This window comes from Rhamphochromis sp. 'chilingali' (genome assembly GCF_963969265.1).
Source record: "Rhamphochromis sp. 'chilingali' genome assembly, chromosome: 10".
Classification (NCBI taxonomy): Eukaryota; Metazoa; Chordata; class Actinopteri; order Cichliformes; family Cichlidae; genus Rhamphochromis; species Rhamphochromis sp. 'chilingali'.
In genome coordinates, this window is record NC_137937.1 from 2,232,697 (window position 1) to 2,253,877 (window position 21,181).

At 41.4% G+C, this 21,181-nt stretch overlaps 1 long non-coding RNA gene across 1 annotated transcript; it reads left to right on the forward strand.

The window, feature by feature from the left end:
- Positions 1–5,195: 5,195 nt before the first annotated feature.
- LOC308404601 lies at positions 5,196–16,851 on the forward strand. The gene is made up of 3 exons (XR_013973157.1): positions 5,196–5,481; positions 8,419–8,615; positions 9,152–16,851. It is a non-coding gene; the product is annotated as an uncharacterized lncRNA (long non-coding RNA).
- The last annotated feature ends 4,330 nt before the right edge of the window (positions 16,852–21,181 follow it).

Sequence of the window (21,181 nt, forward strand, 5' to 3'; positions counted from 1 at the left end):
GGAGGATGGAGCTCGGCCACCTGCAGGCCTGAGGGGTGTGGCCCTGCGGAGGGACTGGCCACACCCGAAGCCACACACCTGCCGCTGATCAGGGCTCGTCGGGGGAGCTACTTAGGAGAGTCTTGGAGCTCCCACCGACGCGGGATCATTGAGTTATCTTACCAAGTCAGTGTGTGTTAGCGTAGGTCTGTGCTGTGCGTATATGCCCGCCGAGGGTTAGTGTTGACGGCTGCATCTCTGGTTTCCCTACAGGAGGAGGAGTGGTCCGGAGAGGCAGCACGCACGGGGGTGCGGAAACACAACAGCGGGGAGCACGAGCACAGATATCGGAGGGAAGCACGCACACGGGGTTCGAGGGAGCAACGGGGAGTTATTGTTTTTACAGCCTTTTCACTGTAAATAAAGAGCACTGTTTGCATCGCAGAGTCTGCGTTTTGGGTCCTCCTTTCCCCACATCCCCACGGTCTGCCAGCCAGACCGTGACATGAATATGGAACAAGCAAAGCTTAATACTAAACAATATATATATTAGCTGTATAATACCAGTAGGCCAGCTCTAATAGTAATTTGGTATGGCTTCGCGGGCCAAATGTAATTAGGCTGCGGGCCAAATTTGGCCCGCGGGCCAGAGTTTGACACCTATGCTGTAGTGGAAGGGAGGCAACTTTGAATTCTGTTTTAGAGTTGCAGACACCAAAGCTAATAAAATAATTTAGGAAATATATAAAAACATACTTAAAGGGAAGCTGTTTCTGAATGCCCACAGCTCTACTACTCTATCTGTGAGAGTTCACTCGTTTTCATATAGCAGCATAATTCTTTCTATGGCATCTTGCAAACAGCATTAGCATGCTACATGCTACAAGGTTGTAAGCCAAGCGCGTATGACAGAAGCTCATGGCCTCAGGCATCACTAAGCAAAATGCAAACTATGCTTTATGGATTATATAATCCACTATTATTTGACTGTTGCTATTTGACTGAAGAGCATTAGGATGAAAAATCAACAAGCGGCCCACCAAACAACACAACAGTGGAAAAAAAAATCGAAACATCAGAGGAAATCTCCATGGAACGCTGTTTTGTCTGCACAGTGAAGATATTTCTGTCTTTATTAGCTTTTTTCTGATTCCCAACACTGTTATTTCCCTTGAATCTCAACGGACCATTCGTGAATACACAGATGAAAATTGACAATAGGCGAAAGACAATATGAGGAGGATCAGTGGTGCTGTGTTATCTGTGTTTTTTGAAAGTGTTATTTCAATTAAAAAGCGGATAAACTGCTGATTAATTCAGCACACTTCCCAATTACAGATCAAACAGGCCTCCTGGGGGCTGCAAAGCCCCAAAGATGGCAGATGCCGAGCACATATTCAGGCATATTTCATAGGGCTATGAAATATTGAACTGGTGTGTGGCATTGTGGTACCGCTGGGTGTCTGTGTTGTTGGGGCTGTATGTAAATCTGGCTGTGACACCCCTGTCTGCAGCAGGAGACTGATATCTGGGACATGTTGGGAGCTACTACAGGGAAAATGATGCAATGTGAAGCTAAGACGCTCCAGACGAGTGCAGTATCACATTCTGCTTGCTACAGTGGAGCAATGTTGGTGCAACTTTGGAGGCAAATTAATGTAAGATGTGCAATGATGTTGGTAAAAGTTCAAGTAAGAGAGCATGTAAAGCGTGGATATGAAGACAAACAGAAAAGAAGGATTTTGTTCGTTCAGTATTCATCTCACACCGAATCTTAAAGAATCAACTAGAATAATCTTTAAAAGTTTGGCCTTTATTATAATTTGATATTATTATACTGAGCAAATTTTAAACTGAAAACTTTCTACAGATTTTATGACATGTAACGCTTGCAGACCCTGCTGTATCACACGGTGACCATATACCACATTTACTTACAGGCAGTTGTTAATATAATACACAAATCGTTAGATTTACAATTTAACCTCCTAAGACCCGAACTCTTCCACAGCAGCATTTTTACTTTCTCTTTGATATTTGGGCATATTGGGGCCCGATGAATTTAAAAACAAAGAATTACCAGATTTATTTTTTTTTACCTTATTTTTGCTTTTAAGAAAAATAAGAGCCACATATGAGGATATTTGTTTAAGATTTTGATAGAACGGTAGCAGGATAATGTCCTCGTAAGTGGATATCAGGCCCTTGTAGAGCAAAATGGAGTATTTTGGTCTAAATAACCCAAAATGTGACGTCCACATATGTGGACGCAGGTCCTAGGAGGTTAAAGTTAAAAATTTGGACATGCATTTTAAAAGTGAATAAAAACTTTTTTCAATGTAAAAGTATATGGTCAAGTTTACAAACATTGTTTACCATTGACAGTTTTTATTATTTTTTATGCTGCTTGTTTATTATTAGCTTTCTGCGTCTTTCCATTTACAACAAGCAGCCTGGGTAGCAAAACCTTTTTATTATAAAATAGGTACATATGACTTCTTTCTACTTTTAGTTGTCAGAATTTATGTTCACTAATTACAGCAGGTGAAATTATTCCATTGAGGGGGTTAACACTTATTCAGTACATGGCACTGACAGTGCTCACTAAGAAGTGCAGCTCTGCTGGTATAAATCAGTGACATGATTTATCCAAAACACATTTTCAATGCTTCAGAACAGAACATTTAATTTTAATTTTAATTACATTTTTTATTCCTCCCTTACAATAAGACACAAATCTACATCCAAGCCTGTTGTTTTACTTGTTTTATGTCAGGTCAGGTTTATAGCGGCAGAGAACACATCAAGCACACTTTGTTTTGTAATTTGACGTATGAACACGGGTGAAACATTCAGCGAAAACAAATTCCAAAATAAAAACAAGATTTTGAAACAGAACAAAGACAAAATAATGACTGTTCAATCTGAAAACTGCGACTCTTCCTCCAGACATGTTTACTCATTCAGAGCTTGATGCCAGTAACACATTTTAAAAAAAGTTGACAGGAGTATGTTTATCACTGTGTTTCATCATCTTTTAACAACACGCACTAAGTGTATGTTACCTGAGTAAACTAATGGTTTTCTGTTGCGTTTTGTTGTTCCCCTGTTCTCCCAGTCATATCGTTTGAAATGAGGGCAGTGTAGTTGTATGAAGCCACGCTGTTGGAAAAACTTTACCTGACATTGTCCGGCTGAAGTGTGCAGCTTTCACTAAAAAAGACCATTTATCATTTTACTACAGAATTGTGCCCATTTTTTAAAAAATAGTTTAAATCAGTATCAACTTTAATCTTTGTTACTTGAGTACAGTAACAATTGTCATGTCAGATGTTACTCCTCATGAATCTTTTCCTGTGTTACTTCTGAAACATGTTTTATACCCATTAATTAACCCCATTAGCTGAGACATCACACGGCGATGCCTTGTTTTATCTTTTCCTAAGCAATAGTGAGGATCTTAGGTGGTGTCAACCTATCCTGATGATAGCTTCTTACACTACAAGATTCATGGAGAGCATTGCCAGCCTTCCCTCCCTTAGTGTGTCCATAACTCATTTGAGTGTAAGCGCAAACAAACTGCTGTAACAGCTCTCTGGACAGGAGTTTGTATGGTCCAGTTATATGATGCTGCTCTTCTCTCACTGTGCCGCCTCCCAAACAAGCCTGCGGCACTTTGTAACCACCGCTTTATGTCCCAAAAGACGGCAGACCAATAGTTGCCGAAATCCGATGTGACCATAACACATAAATCATCTTTTAAGCACTGAGAAGAGCAGGTGCAGGCATAAACAGTGTCGACGCTGCTTTCTCATTGATGTAAATAATTTATCAAACCTACACACACACACACGCACGCACACAAGGCTGTTTATTCCTTCCCAGTCATTGTGTAATCCTCAGACGCCATTTTAGTGGAGGGCCTGTCAAGACACACACACTGGCACGCGTGCACAAACACACGCACACACTCGGTCAGATTTTTAGAGGCGGCCCTGTCTGTCGCCATAATGAATCCCACTGTGATCACTCTGGCAGTTGTGGTCATCACTCTCTGACCAACACACACACATGCAGACTCCCCCTTTCTCTCTCTCTCTCTCTCTCTCTCTCACACACACACACACACACACACACACACACACACACACACACACACACACACACACACACACACACACACAGAGGTCCTGCTGACTGTCTGCTCATTCATCATGCGACCCCTCATGGAGTTGCTTGTGGGAGTCTGGGGATGCAATGGAGATGGAAGAGGAGGAGGGGAGAGTTGGTGTTGGAGGTTCTGCGGTGGTGGTGGTGGTGGAAGGCTAGTAAGGGTGTCGGAGCACAGGATGTGGGGGAGCCTGGGTGAGAGAGAGGGATGTGTCTGTACACGCGAAGGATGGAAGAGGAAGAAGTCCTCATGGCTCTGTGCCTGGGGACTCACAGGCAGAACTGGAGGGGGTGGGGGTGCAGGGGCACTCTTGGATTAAAACCACCCTTTATTCTTCTCGCCGCTCTTGTGCAAAAAACCCCAGCCACCTCAGTATAGTTTTGCTTTGTTTTGGCCTTGCATGGTCCACCAAAGAACTCCTCTTTTCTCATCCCCTGGCCATTATTTTGACAAGTGTTTCCTCTCCCTCTGCCCGCCAGCAGCTCGATGTTAGCTTCCCCAGGAGCGTTAAGTGCATATCTAAATAGTTGATGAGCACTAAGCTGGAAGGGGAAAGTGTCGCCGGTGGCGCCTCATTGAAAGCTGCCTCAGAGACACCCAGTGGGATTGCTTTAAACAACCAGGCATCCCACTGCTCTGCAACCTGGGAAAGGAGATGGTTCCGAGCCCAGCGGGTCCCTCACCTCTCCAGTCTTTTAAGATAATTATCAGAAGACACAACGGTGTTTTTACTCCAATCAAACGATGGAGGTAAAAATGCAGACGGAGCGGATGTATGCAGGGAGATTCACAGATTTAACAAAGACTTTCTCTTGATGCTGTTATTCTTCATCAATGTGTTACAGTACATGAAAACGTGCTCCTTTATTTTGGGAGGATCACGTTTCCTGTCAACCTGTTTTGACAGTGACTGTTTATGATTTCTTACATTTCCAAGCCTTCAAAAGAAGACGTGAGAGAGGTTTGCTCTCAGTTCAAGTCACTTTACATGTGTGAGCATACATGAACTTTGACAGTGTCTTTTGTAGAGATGGACCGATCCGATATTACGTATCGGTATCGGTCCGATACTGACCTAAATTACTGGATCGGATATCGGAGAAAAATAAAAAATGTAATCCGATCCATTAAATATCACGAAAGCACCTCACAAAACTTGCAACACGCCGTAACTCACCTCAGAACGTTAGCAGTCGGAGCAGTATGCATCACGTGATAGAGCAGCTGTGGCATGCGGGACCTGTCGGTGGTCTGGATAGCATTTGGAGCTTCGCTAGCAACCTGGCATTTCATCTCCCACAAAGTTATCCCGAGAGAAGTAAAGCAAGTGTGTAAGTCCATCTCTGAATGTTTGTAAAGCATTCCTGCGTTAAGCTTAACAAGCGATATATGGAGCGACTGCCTCTCCTGCTGCTACTTCAATCATGAAACTGCTTAATGATCAGCTGATCGGCTTTTCTCTCTTGTTTGTTTTTGGCCCACTTTGCACCAGAAAGAGGAAACCAGCGGCTGAACAACAGCAGCACGTTTAAGCTTGATCAGCTGTTGTTAGAATTTATTTAATATTACTTTCTACTCAAGGATCTTTTTCTACGTAGCTGACACTGTGCAGGGGCGGATCTAGCAAAGTTTAGCCAGGGGGGCCGATAGGGCATTAACAGGGAAAAGGGGACACAAAGACATACTTTTCTTTCTTATTCTCATTTAAAATGTCCAGCTTTTAATAAATAATTATCTGACACCCAAAGTTTTAATTTGATGTAAAATGAATAGAAGTCAATTACTGTATATAGTGACTATTAAGTCTAATATATATACCCTAGTAAGCTATAGTACTTTTTCCTTTGGGAAGGTACCATCTGTGCAGTCTGCAATTTTGTTGAAGAAAGATGTTGAATCTATTTAATATTTCTTGAAAAATAATTTATTTCTGTGCATTTTTTTTTCACACTGCATCAAATTAAGGTTGATTACGTTGATTAAGCATCATGAGGTGGAGCGTGAGGGGTGGTTCCCTATTTTTTATTTATTTATTTTTGTTGTTGCTGGGAGTTGGAACCCTATTAGTTAGGTTGCTTAATATTTACGCTAAGTACTCTTTAAAATACCAGAATAGGGAGGATGGTGTAGGTTTAAGTTTATTAGATTGATCAGTATTGCTGAACTATGAAATATTTTTTTTGCATACAGGTATAACAGAATAGCTTTAGTGTAGTAGTTGTTTTAAACTTGAGTATGAACTTATACAAAATGCAGCAAGATATTTAAAAAAACAGTTTTGTTGATTAAAAAACACTATATCGGATTCATATCGGTATCGGCAGATATCCAAATTTATGATATCGGTATCGGACATAAAAAAGTGGTATCGTGCCATCTCTAGTCTTTTGTCAAATCGGGAACAAAAAAGTCAACATTTATGTTTTAGTGACAGGGTAATATCTTCTTCTAATGCAGTTTCCATTATGTAACTATAATTTATTTTATGTGCTAAAAACATGAATAACAGATCTATACTTTAAATACACCTTAAATCTTTCCAGTTATAGGAAGAGTTTAATGAAACAGCACAAACCAGAATCACACTGCATATACAATAACGTAAAATAAAACACGTGAATGTTGAGGAGCTTTAATATGAAACATCCACCAGCTCAGAGCTGTTTGGTGTTACGGCCCATTTACCACCTACACACCTGCCTGATGCAGACAAATCTTACAACAGAAAAACTGTCAAAATGCATAAACTTGGTTTCAGTTCAGTTTAATCTTTATTTAGTTTTGCAGTAGCAGCAGCAGTCAATAAGCAGTCTGCATAAGGTGAACGTAATACATCTTCCAAGTGGTTTGCTGGAAAGCTGATGGATGTTTTCAGTTTGCATTGTTTGTCAGTCTTTGTGAAAAGATTTAAGATACGTGTTTAATGTAAACTTTGTGCTACCAAGCATTATTGGAAAATGTCACATTAAGAGACTTTCTTTGTGCTGGATAAAACTTTTTTAAGAAACAAGAAGTAAAATGATGCCCTGGACAAATGACAGTACGAGACATTCAGGAGTTACTGATCACATGCTTTTATTCTGTTGATAGATTGATGGACTAAATGAGACAGAACTGGAACATGTGAATTCAATTCAATTTTATTTATATAGTGCCATATCATGCCAACGGTTGCCTCAAGGTGATTTTGTTGTAAGTTAAATACCCCACAATAATACAGAGAAAACAAAGACAACCCCAACAATCAGGTCATCTCTGTCTCTTTGGCAACAGTGGGAGGGAAGAACCAGACTCCGGGATGGCCATCTGCTGCAACTGGTAGAGAGCTTAGAGTTTGGCCAAGAAGTTTTCAAGGTTGACTGGGATGTGGAAAATCAAAAAACTGGATTAAGCAACATGTAAACTGGCCGAAAAACAACTTTTAGCAGTGGAATAGTGCCAAGAAAGGCCGCTCTTTAAACACAAAGGTATTCGACAAACACTATATTGAACAAGCTAATCGTCACATGGCGCATCACAATTACCAGATTAGCCTTAGCATCTAAATCTCACATTGCTTATTAATATACCATTTAGTGAACTCAGCTATAATGTGCATTTAGCAGCGGACCAAGTGGATAGTTTTCATAAGTATGCAAACACTACATGGGCAAAATCATAACCCAGTGCAATGCAGTATTAACATTGAGCGAATAGAGCGAAGTGCTCTAATAGGGTCACATGGTATTATGAGGTCATTAAGATGAGATGGGGCCTGATTATTTAAGACCTTAAATTCTTGGTTTAACAGGAAGCCAATGAAGGGAAGCCAGTATAGGAGAAATATGCCATATTATCACCATACTAGTACCATATCACCCCAACAGAGCACTTTGCTCTCAGACTGCAGTCTTGTGGTTTCTAGGACATTTAAAAGTAGAATGGGAGCTGCCTCCCATTCTACTTTTAAATATCCTAGCCTTCAGCTTTCAGGCCCCTCTAATGTGGAACCAACTCCCAGTTTGGATTCGGGAGACAGACACCCTCTCTATTTTTACAATTGAACTTAAAACTTTCCTTTTTAATAAAGCATATAGTTATGGCTGAATTAGGTGAGCCTGAATCCTCCCTTAGATACACTGCAATAGGTCTTGGCTGCTGGGGGATTCACCTGATGCACTGAGTGTGTTTGAGTGTTTCTTCTATCAGCTGTTTCACTCACCCATGTGTTTATACGCCACTTTGCATTTAATTATTAGTTATTATTAATCTCTGGTTCTTTTCCACAGCGTGTCTCTGTCCTGTCTTCCTCACCTCACCCACAACTAGTCGCTGCAGATCACATGGCGGCTCCTCCCCAAGTCTGGTTCTGCTGGAAGTTTCTAAAGAGAGTTTTTCTTTTCTTTTCTCACTCGGGAAGTACGCGCCTCAACACACCAACAACATCATAAACAACATACTTCATCCACGTGGAAGAGATATGCTGGTATGTTATAAAAAATATATGATATATTATATATATCTATATAAAAAAAATCACTCAACTCAGAATTGATCTGACAGGGGAAACTATCTTTAAAGGGCAGAACAGTTTTTTGTGCCAGGCTATAAATGTTTCTTTTAAAGCTCTTAATATATATGAACATGGGAGATTATGTGGCCCCAAGAGGAACCATCTTTTGTGGCACTCGTGCACTGCCTTCATTTTTCAGGTTGCTCCATTGTTACCTAAAATAATGTGTCTCTAATAATATGTTTAATTGAAGGTAATTCAGTAGTAGGTGAAGTGACATGTTAAGCATATAATATCAGCTTTGGGATGTGACAAAGAAAGTGCTGTCCTTACTGATGTAGATATTATAATAGGCAGTGTTTTATATTTAAAAATCTTTTTTTTTAAGTAAGCAAGAAATGCTTGTGAAATATATAGGTTCCCTCAGTTGTGCAAGCTGTTCATTCTTGTTAACGTGCCCCACCCTTCCTCTTTGTTCTCAATTCTTTAACTTCTTCACTCCTATTTAGTGCATGGGGATCTGCCAGGCCCGGGAGCCGTCGCCAGTCCCCTTCGAGGCCTTCCCCAAACCGCAGCTCAATTCATGTCCAAGCATCACCTTTACCTACTAAAACGCTGCCAAACCTAAAATGAGGACATGGGCCCAGCGAGTGAAATGCAAATATCATCATGGCTAAAGCATGTGCTAATTAAACAATGCATTGTTTGGTCTTAAAACTGGCCTCCACATAACTCAGGGGAAATATCTCCAAATTATTTTGGTGTTTTTCCAACAGCATGTGAAGGAAACACTAAGGTAGTTCAAATAATTTGGTTTACAAATTACTGTCAAAGCCAAACACGGCACTCGTGATGGAGGATTCTTGAACGACCCAAAACAACAGCATGAAGTTGAAATGGTTTATCGCCAGGTTCACACAGAGATTAGCAAAGAGGAATTAGGTGGGGGACAGAGGAGCACCACCAGAGGCCACTTCTGCCAGACAGGAGAAAGGAGTTAGTGTGTGTGACTTAATGAAAGGAAAACTTAATGTGCAGAGTGAACTGGATTCTTATTTGGATATTGCAGGAGCTGAGTGGATTCTGACTGGAATCAACTGGTTATGATTGCACAGTGCAGGGTGGACAGGCACGTGACTGTAACTATAAGTATTTATCAAAGTTTCCTCTGGGCTGGAGAATGCAGACCAGAGGAAACGGTCTCAGTCTGGCAATATGAGCCCTTCAGCCGATGAGAGATGTCATCTGAGCAAGGATGCTAGCACCAGGGACCACAAGACTCGTGAAAGAGCCTGATTATTGTAGCCAATATATGACAGTTTGGCAGAGAGTAGAAGCTTGAGTTGGTCCTTAAATACTGGTCACTTCAGGTGTGAAGGGCGGGACACCAGAAGGCTCCACAAGCAGGCAGAGCCTAGGGCCTGCCCACCTTCAACTGAGGGTAAAACAAGAACTCCAGATCACGACATTAATGAAATCAATGACATAATGACGTAACTGAGAAACAGTCAAGTGCTAAGCGGCCATGCACGGCCAAATAGTCTCCGTGACTGCTTTGCACAGTGAGAAAAAGACAACAAAACAATCACTTTTGAACCTGTAAACATCCACTGGGTCACTGGCAGCCAGTCTGGGTTCATGTAGGTTTTCATTGCAGTAATGTTTGCTTATCTAGCAAGTGTCTAAAACAAGATGGAAGCCTAACCAAGGATGGATAAGAAGTGGACTGGCTTCCTTTTCCCTTTCCTCCGGCTTTGAGCAGATTTCTTTTCCTTTACCTGTCTGCCATCAAGCTGGTTTAGTGTGTCACATGGAGTCTACACATTCCAGCTGTTGTTGCCGTGCACGTGTTTCTCAGTGTACGTGCACTTCCCTCTCCTCCTGAGAGCTGGGAGTTGATGCCCACACTGTGGCAGTGCAGAGATGGAGGATCTGGCTTGTCCAGAATTGATGTCTCTTGAAGGCGTTTTGTTGTTGCTCACCCCTACACCCCAGGGACCATTAAGCTGAAAATAATTGGCTCTGAATCTCCTCCCTTCATCGATCCTTTAGAGTCAGTGAACTCTCCGAGACACAAGCGCCAGTGTATTCAGAGAAATGTACACACTCTCTCTCACATGTACATGCGTGCACACACACAAACGGGAAAAGTGGAGAGGGCTGTGAGTTAGAGAAGAGAAACGGGAAAGAAAGGCACATAAAGAAGCATAAAGGTTTGAACATGAGCAGTCAACAGCTCAATGTAAGGAAGCACAGGACTCAGAGCAGCAGACACTCATTCTCAGCAACGGCTAATTCAAGTGAATTTCTTCAGTTTTTGTTTCCCTTTATGAGATGAAACAGGAGCAGTGGCCCAAACACTCCTGAACCTCCTTTTATCTCCGCTGACAGTCACACTGGCCCCACATCACCTCTATCAAAGCTAGAGTACAAGCCGGCAACTGGCCAACAGAGGGAGCCCATGCTATTCCATAGACAGGCCATGCTGAGGAGCACTACATAAAAGTCACCTTATACTGCACAATATTTAAATCGTCTTCATACTGAGCAAAAATAAATTAAAAAGAGGACTATATGGAGTTTATTTATTATATCGTATGTCTTAGTTTCACCTATTTTCTATAACATTTTATATTGAAGCATCTATACTGGCACTTTATGTTTGTAACGTCTTCAGTCATTGTGTAAGGTCAGGCGCAGAGTTTGGATTAACTTCATTTGAACCCTTTTAATAGATTAATTGAAAACCCCAAGGCTTTGTGTAAAGTTACATCTTTTAGTTTCTAAAAAAATAGCTTATTCGTTAAGGCCTTAGTCCTAACTCCACATGGTGACTGTGTTATTTCTTTTGTCAACTTCAAGGCAACGGAACGAGCTGGAAACACGCGGCATGTCCTCACCTTAAAATCTGTGAGCAACCAGCAGACATGCAGACACGTTCATTTTAAATCCTACTTCTTGATGATAGCAATGTTCAGAAATGTGTAACCTGTGTAATCTAAGCTGGTAAACGCGTCTCCTACAGTTAAACAGTGTTAAGGTAAACGAGACGACTGAACCAACCACCAGAACTGATTTGAAGAGGAATTATGTGTTTAATATAAAGAAGAAAAAGCAAAAATTACATGCCGTTACAGGCTCAGCTGTTGTAACGCATGTGTGCGAAATGCTTAAAAGTGGGATTTAGATGATAAGAAGCTGGATTGGTAAACATAGCGTGCCTTTGTCTTCAATTACCTCCTTCAATCTTCATGTAGTCAGGTCCAGATTTAATGAAATCTATATCCATCCGTCTTCATCATTTGTGTGGTTGCTGGAGGACTCTGTGGTGCCGGCACTCCTATCATCAATACAGGCGGACGAAGGCCGCTCTCGGTGAAGAATTGATGGCCACCGAGGACACAACAGGGGGTGTTCATCTCCAGTATCGCTCACTCCCTTTCTGGCCTTTACAAAACAGAGAGGTTCATCACCATGAATACGGAATATATTTACATACCCTGTCCATCCATAATGTGACACCAAGGTAATTAGACCTCTTCATATTCATACGTCAGAGATGACATGAATAATAATCTCATGTCCCCACCACTGGAAATAGGTCAGGGATAATTGAATTTGTTTATCGTATTTTCTCCCATTAAGAGTAATCAGATAAGTAGTGGGGTACATCCCCGTGACAGAGTCCTTCACCGCTGATGAACCATCACATTAATTGAAGTTAATGGGCAGAGCAAAGAGCGAGAGAAAGTGAAGGAGGGAGCTTGTATGGATGAGTGCATCAAATGAGTGGCAAACGGTGGGTCGAGTTTGTCCTCCCCGTGCTCCCAGGGCTGCAATACACATCAGCAAGCTGGGTAATCAAACACAAAAATGGCCTACATAAAATATTTACTCGGATCAACTTTTCAGAAGCTCCCCACAAAGTTTTAAGGCTATCCAGTGTGCAGCGGGAACAAAACAGCCAAACATGCGCTTCCCAGTTAGTCGTGTGACTGCCGTGAACGTGTTCAGGAAAACATGGGAAGGAAAAGTCGGCTGTCGGCACCCTAAAGGCTTTCCAGTCACTCTTTGGTTCGCTCATATACTGTCACTCAATAAGCTGCTCTATCACAAGCAGATATCTCGCTTTGCATAGTCTTTATTATGTTTAGATACAGCGTCACATTCATTTGCCTTGTGGGGAGTTTTTCCTTCCCACTGTCGCTCAGGCTGACTGTTGGGGTTTTCTTTCTGTTATTGTCGTGTTGTTGAGGTGATGGTTGTTGTGATTTGGTGTTACATGTATATAAAAAGAACGGACTTTTTGGTCAGCAGTGGTTTTCACCTGCTGTGGACTTTAACTGGGACAAGTGAGAGCTGCAGTTCTTTAAATGTTGTTTGGGGTTTTGTTCCCTCCTGGATGAGTTGTTGATGTGCTCTTGGAGTAATTTTGGGAAAGACTCCTGGGAAAGTTTACCACTACTCCAGGTTTTCTCCATTGGCTCCCAGCTTTCGACATGACTTTGTGATATTTTTGTAACTCATAGATGTGAAAACGTTTGTTTCCCAGCTTTTTCTGTTGATTGGTGGATGTTTTTGAGATATTTTAGCCAACTACACTGATTTCTCGATTCAGCGGGTCTGGCAGTAATCACGTATTGATGATCAGCTTGTGAAACTCTACTCAGTTTTCCAGGGAGACAGTTACTTTTCACATAGGGCCAGGTAGGTTTGGATAACTCATTTCCCTTAATAAATAAAAGTCATGTAAAAACTGTGTTTACTCAGTCTTTAATATTAAAGGTGCTTGCTGAAATTTGCTCTGTCCATGCTTAGATTCTGGCGATTAAAGACATTCACTAAGCTTTATTTAGGAATTCGAGAGCGCCTTAGTAGCAGAGGAAACACCGTGAAAACCAGCACCTACAAAAATTAAAATTTTGTTGACAGAAATTAAGAAGAAATTTAGTTTTACATTTTAATTGGCAAGCAGTGTGTCAAAACTACAAAGTAATGCCCATTCAGGACCAAATGTAATGAAGACTAATACTGAGAAAAAAGCCTGAACGTGTCAGATGAAGCTCAGGAACTGTTAAAATCCGAGACTGCACCGCTGTAGTTACCTGCCAAAGGGAGGCAAAGGAACGCTGCTGGTATAACAAGGCTTGACGGGGATCTCAGGAAGCAGCAACGCACACAACAATCAATAGACCAGCCTCGGAGGAAGAGCATGGGGGGAACCAGACTTCACAACCAACCTCCTCTGAATGCATTAGAGCGCCGTTCCTCCACCCTCACTCTAACACGGCTTCATCTAAGAGAGAAAAGCACTAAAGAGGAAGAACATGGTGACAAGTCGTATGAAGAGAAGTAAACCACTGACAGAGAGATCCCTTTGTGGGGCTGATCTGTGGAGAGAGCTCCACTCCTCTACTCACAGCAGGCTCTGCAGCGCTTCCAGGTGGCTCTGTCACTTCCCCTCAGGCTTTGTCTGTGAGTGTGTGTTTTTGTGTGTTCTCGTGCTTCTGTGCTTGTGAGCATCGGTTTGAAGCTTTTAGAGGGTAGATTTTTAGTCCTCGTGTGTTTTTTAACATATTCAAGGACAGTTTAGAAACTGTATCAGTGCGTGCAGGGTGGACTCAACGTGGTAATTTTATATGACTGAGCAACAACAAAACATGCTCCTCAAACTGAACTGAAGCAATCATTTGTCCCTGTCAGCAAAAAGCCTTTTATTATGTAACAGCCCATCAGAGGGGGGACATCGACTGATAGTGAAACAGTTAAATTGTTATTAGTGATACTATGGTAGGGGCTGACAAGGGTCAGGACAATATTTTGGTTTGAGCTAAAATTACAACTTTAAGATTCTGTGTGCGATACTGAAGCACTTTTCATGCATTTGGGTTTTTCTGTTTTTTTTGTTTACTGTTCGAACAGAACTTAAAAAAATAGAACTTCTTTAACTTTTGCACTTCCTCATGGCTGGATTTAATTTCTAGATAAAGGACTTGAGGAGGGTTTATGCTTGCTCCAAAGCGCCTTACCTCAATGCCGTTCTTTCCCACATAGCACCAGGAATGTGCACAACCTGCTAACGTTAGCTTAAAAATGCAGTCCACAAATATGAACGAATCAGTAGCTTTAAGCATAAGACAGTGTCCAACATCAGGACAAAAATCTTTACTTTTCAGTTGCTCACCTGTTGGTCAAGAAATAAATTAATAAGCTTAGGTCCAGCCATCCAGGGCTGGAGTCTACCCCTGCTGCCACTGGGCGAGAGGCAGGGTACACCCCGGACAGGTCACAGTCATTAGCTGAACACTACAGACTCAAAATATGCAAATCAAGAAGACTAGAAATGTCCTGATGGAAAAAGGACAGAATGTGTTCAAGAATAACAAACGTAATGGTCATTTAGTGGACTGTAAGAGTTTGGAGGTGGGCAAAGTCAGATTTACATGCATGTAAAGCTCAGCGCTTACTATTGTTAGTAAAGCGTATGTACAGCGACCTCTCTGTAACGGGGCTGTGCAAAGTTCAGTAGGTGGCTGTTAGTGACACAGGGGGCCGGCGGGTCCCTAGCAGTGCCGTCTCACCCCCTATCACCCCAGGGTGACCTCTCCTAAGTAATTACTCCTGTCACTCAGTCACCTCACTTTGTCCCCACCCAAACAACATCATCTCCATGACGATGGATACATTGATGCTACTAATCACTGTCTGCCCTCTGGACGACCCGCCTCCTCACTTTTCCTTCAGATCACCTCCCCATCTCTGTGTTGTGCATCCTTACAGCAGCTCCCCTGTTTTATATTTGCATAATTTTACTCGCTAATTGTAGCGGAGGATGACTGCATGTTGGACAGTCACTGCTGTTGGAAGTGATTTTAATGGGGGAGACATGGGATAATGGCGCTGCCCTCTTGCCCTGCTTCATGCCCAGGCCTCATTAGGGTGATCAGGGAGAGCCAGTCAGAGAGGGCTGCAGTAGGGGTGAGAGGGCACAATACAGCACACTTTTTTATCTAAACATAAGTGTCATGGAAATATTTCATTACGGTTTGGCAGTCTTGCTAAACTTTTACATTTTTTTAAAAACAGTAATGATGTTGAGAAATTGTTGCCCAGGGATTTTATTTATACAAACACTGGGTGACTTGGTGCGAGCTCTGCTTTTGTCTGGTCATTAATGAAAGTGGACAGTGCCACAGAAAACTATCGGCCTCCGAGTTGATTTCTTATTCTAGACATTGGCGACACTCAAAAGTTTCAAATCCTCAAACAAATGTTGTTATTTTATTGTATTGTATTAGACATAAACAAGTAAATGCAAAATGCTGTTTTTAAATGCGGATTTAATTTATTAAGGGAAGAAAGTCATCCAGACCTGCCAGGCTTCATCACTGTGGAGAAATGTTCTTCATTCAGCCATATTGGACCGTTTTTGAGTTTAAGGTCCTTTCAAAGCATCTCTCTCTGATTTATGTACAGACTCTGATTTGGCCACTCCAGAATGTTCATATTGTTTTTCTGTTTTACTTTTGTTGAGCCATTCATAGGTGGAGATTGTGCTTCAGGATTTATCTGGAAGAGAGCGGGTTTCATGGTTCCCTCATCCATCACCTCCTGTTTGACTGCTGCTGTGATGTTATTTTTCTAAAATGCTGTGTTTTATGCCAGATATAATGTGACTCAAGCTTTCCAAAAAGATCAATTCTTTTGAGTCCATAGAATATTTTTTCAAGGCTTGGGGATATTAAGATGTTTTTTGGTAAATGTGAGACAAGAGTTTTTGTTCTTTTTTCATCAACAGTGATTTTTGCTTTGCCACTGCTGCCACTTTAGCCCAGTCTCTTTATTAATTTTTAATAATATAATAATTGTTGTTGTTCTGAGCTTAACATCACATTTCTTTAAGATCATGGCAGGATGTGTTGCTTTTTTTAACCTACTTCACTTTGTCAGCTTCTTTTTCAGTGATTTCTTGACTCAGCAGGTCTGATAGTGATCGGCCTTTGGTGTGGCTCACAAAACTGACCTCAGCGTCCTAAAAACGATTAAAGGATTAATCCTCTATAATCTAAAGAGCACACCTACCTTTTGACACAGGTATCGAAAGCCTATTTACACAGGTGTGAGTAATATTGAAATGTTAATAAATTAGGAAGGGGAAATCGTTTTTAACAGACTATATTATCATCTGTTTAAATGTCTGTGTCCTGCATTCACCCACACTTGTATGAAAGTAAATATTATTTTGTAATATTAATGTTGTATTTTTGTGTAGTGAATGAAATCAGCAGCTTCAAAATGTGATTTCTTGTTTTAAATGTCATGTCTGTTTTTCGAGTCTGCTGAATTTACTCTTTTATTCAAGTTGAACTATGTTATCTTCAGCACTGTTCATAGATGCAGCTAAAGAAATGGGGACAGATGTGTTGTTGGTTGGTTGTCATCTGCAAACACAACACTGGTTCTTTTCTTGGTCTAAATGGTAAATGGCCTGCATTTGTATAGCGCTTTTTACTTGTCCCTAAGGACCCCAAAGCGCTTTATACACTCAGTCATCCACCCATTCACACACACATTCACACACTGGTGATGGCAGCTACATTGTAGCCACAGCCACCCTGGGGCGCACTGACAGAGGCGAGGCTGCCGGACACTGGCGCCACCGGGCCCTCTGACCACCACCAGTAGGCAACGGGTGAAGTGTCTCGCCCAAGGACACAACGACCGAGACTGTCCAAGCCGGGGCTCGAACCCGCAACCTTCCGATTACAAGGCGAACGTCCAACTCTCATTTCATTTCATTTAATTAATTAATTTATTTCACACTTGGTACAACAGATCAAACAAACCAACCACACTTTCTATCAATAAAGCACTACAATCATGTGTGAAAAGGAGCAGGAAGAAGAAAATATTCTTATTAAACCCCGCCCCCTATCTACAATCCAACTTATATGACAAGTGGGCACCAAAAATCAGGGAACAAACTAATATTAACATTTCTCTCCGGTCCTAACCCAAACCAACGCCCAACTCTTGAGCCACGATCGCCCCTAGTTCCATTTTTATGCTTACATGATTCAAAGGTTCCTCTGAAAATGCTCATGCACAAGGACCGAACTGAAAAAAAGCAATCAGTGTATGAGGACAAGGTTTGAGAGACCTTCACAAAGCCTGGAGAAGAACCGCTTAAGACCACTAAAACATTACGAGGAAAAAAAGTAAAACACAACAAATTGAGGGGTGGCTCATTTTGCTCATTGACTTTTGTCCATTACGGTACTTTAGCAGCCAGGCCGATTTGTTTTTTCTTTTGTTTTACACAACATCTAAAACTAGATGCCCATTTGTTGAGACATTTTGGTAACAGCTCCACGGACATAAAATGTCTTTTCACAGGACTAATTGTTGTGCTGTTGGTGACCCTTACTTGTCTGGCACTGTCAAATTTGAGATTTTCCCAGTACTAAACAAAAGTCCTTTTTTCTATCAATCTCAGCTGTACTCACTGTACATCATTACATATTATTAATTCATTTTTCTTAAACTTTTTCACTTGCTTTTGATGGATGTTCACAGCTTTCGTTTTAAGCAAATATTAAAGCATTATTCCACCTGTGATTTGAATACGTTAAATGAAACGACAAGTTGTAAAATATTTATTTATTCAAGACTGAAACTGTAACCTGTAATTGGTGATCCTTTCAGTTAGTGGTACTAGACATGGCAACAAATCCCTGTATATAAAAGCCTTGTATTTACCTTTAAGTCTACAAATGTAAGTTTTATCCCCATACTAAAGAGTTTATTAAAAGCAACATAGCACCACACCTTCTCCTGGAACACCTCAAAAAAGCAGCAAATACTCTAAAGTTTAATATGACAGGGAAAGGCGTACATTTAAATAGGCTGCTCGACAGACAACTTAGTCCTTTCCATAAACTCCACATACATTTGACGGTGTGACATATTCATGATGGCATCATGTGGTTTCTTTGAGCAAAATGTACAGAGTCACTATATGTTCTTTTCTTTTATTCATTATAAGTTATTTTTATAGTAAAGCATAGGGGTTACTTAAATCTTAAAGAGTTTAATGTGATGGAAAATGCTGGAACATCTGTGAAGCTTTGTGAAAGCCTGTAAGAGAGCTCTCCTATCAACCTCTCCTGGAGTAATTGTCTGTTTCCTGGAATCTTTTCCGTGTTTTTGAGTCTGTGCTGGAAGACACAACAAAACGAAATGGCACATAATGATGTGGCATCCTGGAGTTGGAGTACCAGTGCAACCTTGGTCCAAGTATGGCCAATGCATTTGTGCATCTGTTGTTAATTCCAATAGCACCAATGCAGCTGAAACAGATTAACTTAACAACATCGTCTGCTACTGAACCGACCAGATCAATACACCAGAAGTTTGAAGGACTTGACTTGATGACTTGATGAAGTTCCTTTAATTTTTTGAAAAGTATATTAAAAGTTTATGTGAGTCTTAAAAGGTGTGTTACCCTCACTTACATACTCACATCTCAGTCTTTGACAGAAAAAGAAACTAAAGTATACCACACACACACACACACACACACACACACACACACACACACACACCAAACTGACTTATTAAAAGACAGAAAGGAAGGTGATGGGGCTGGGGTTGCAGTGGGGCAAAATCGATGGCCGTTCCCCCAACCTCAGTCAGCGGAGAGTTAAAACGCTGTTAAACTCAAGCCGAGCGGACGCTCTCCCTAACCAACCAGCTTCACTCTCATTGATTTTTTATTTAGCTTCCAGCAGTGATCTGTCTTCCAGTGCACACAGAACACTGAGCCTCCATAGCCTGTCAGCACATAAATCAGGCCCCATTGAGCCTGGCTTGCCCCAGTGTGCAGGGAGCAGTCTGTTAACAGAATTAAACTCTTACTTAGTCTTGCTTCCAGAGTGGTAAGTGCAGACCCACGAAATAAGACCAGACGGAGTTCCTGAAATGACTTTGTGTTTGCATCTTTATTTGTAGACAACACAATTAAGAGCATCTGGAAACTTATTAATCCTCATTTTAGCATTTTGATGGTATAGAATGGGCACAAATACAAAACAAAAACTTTGTATTAAAATAAAGGTCAAAATTTCTCCATCCTCTTGTTTTACACTAAAGAAAAAAGACAGATGCCAAGCAGTCACTGATCCTCTTCTATAGTTTTCTCTTTACCAACCTACAGTAGGACATGAACATCCTGATTACAAGAGGAATTGCCAAAGATTAGTACACACAAGTTCAAGGAAATTGTGCTGGTGGGCTAAACCTCCGCTGAAAGAATGTTTAATATCCAGGAATTACAAAACTGGAAATCTTACAAGGCATTAAAAAACCTCTACATTACTTTGATGTTTAAAATGTCAAATTCCTCCATGCAGTAACAGTTCATCAAGCAACCAAAACAACCCTGAACTGCCCTTGATGCTATGTACTTTTCTCATGTTTACTTCCACCTTTTGAAAAATGCTATTAAAAGCATTGATAACAGTCTCATCCACAAAGTGTATAGACCCTGTAATTGGGGTCCAGTCCTGTCCTGCAGGCTGAGGTGACTACACTGCTGTGTCCATTGTTTTTTGATGAGACTCTATGGAACACTTCCAGGTGACCTGACTGACTGACCTGTACTATGCACAGTTTTTTAGAGCAACCTTACCCCTGCATCTTCTCAAATACAACACTGTATTTGAGAATTTATTTCCTACATTGACTTCTCTTCATTGGCTCCTTGTAAATCCACAATCAGATTCAGTGTGTCTGGTAAACCAGCAGGTCTGTCTCGAACCTGAAGTCTCGCAGGATCCTAGACCTGCTCTTCTCAACCAGCTTTAACTTTGTCTCCTACTGGGACTTTGAGACTATAGTCCATGTAAATCACATATATTTCTTTACACTATCCCAGTCATTTGGTTCTGTCTCTCAGTGTATCCTGTCCCAGCCTGTATTTTATATTCTGGTATTATCTGTTGGTTAGTCTCTTGCACAGTAAATGGACTGATGCTTATACAGCGCTGTTCTATTCTCAGGAGCACTCAAAACATTTTATACAAGATGAATCATTCACCCATTTATACAAGTGCTTTTTCCCGTAAGTGCTTTCTATCTTCTATCTTCCTATCGCCTCTGTCAGTGCGCCCCAGGGCAGCTGTGGCTGCAATGTAGCTGCCATCACCAGTGTGTGTGAATGTGTGTGTGAATGGGTGAATGATTGAATGTAGTGTAAAGCGCATTGGGGTCCTTAGGGACTGAGTAAAGCGCTATACAAATACAGGCCATTTACCATTTATCTACCATTTACACACATTTGTACTCTGATGGATGGATTGGAGAGTAACTTGAGGTAACAGGAATATTTGGCATGCAGATTGGGGCAGCCAGTCAAAATACCAACCTTCCGATCAGTAGATGACCTGCTCTGGTTACTGAGCTACAGCCACCCACAGTCTGAACCTGGGTCCTGTCAGCTGTGGTACACGCCCGCTCCTATGGATCTTGTGCTTAGGGCC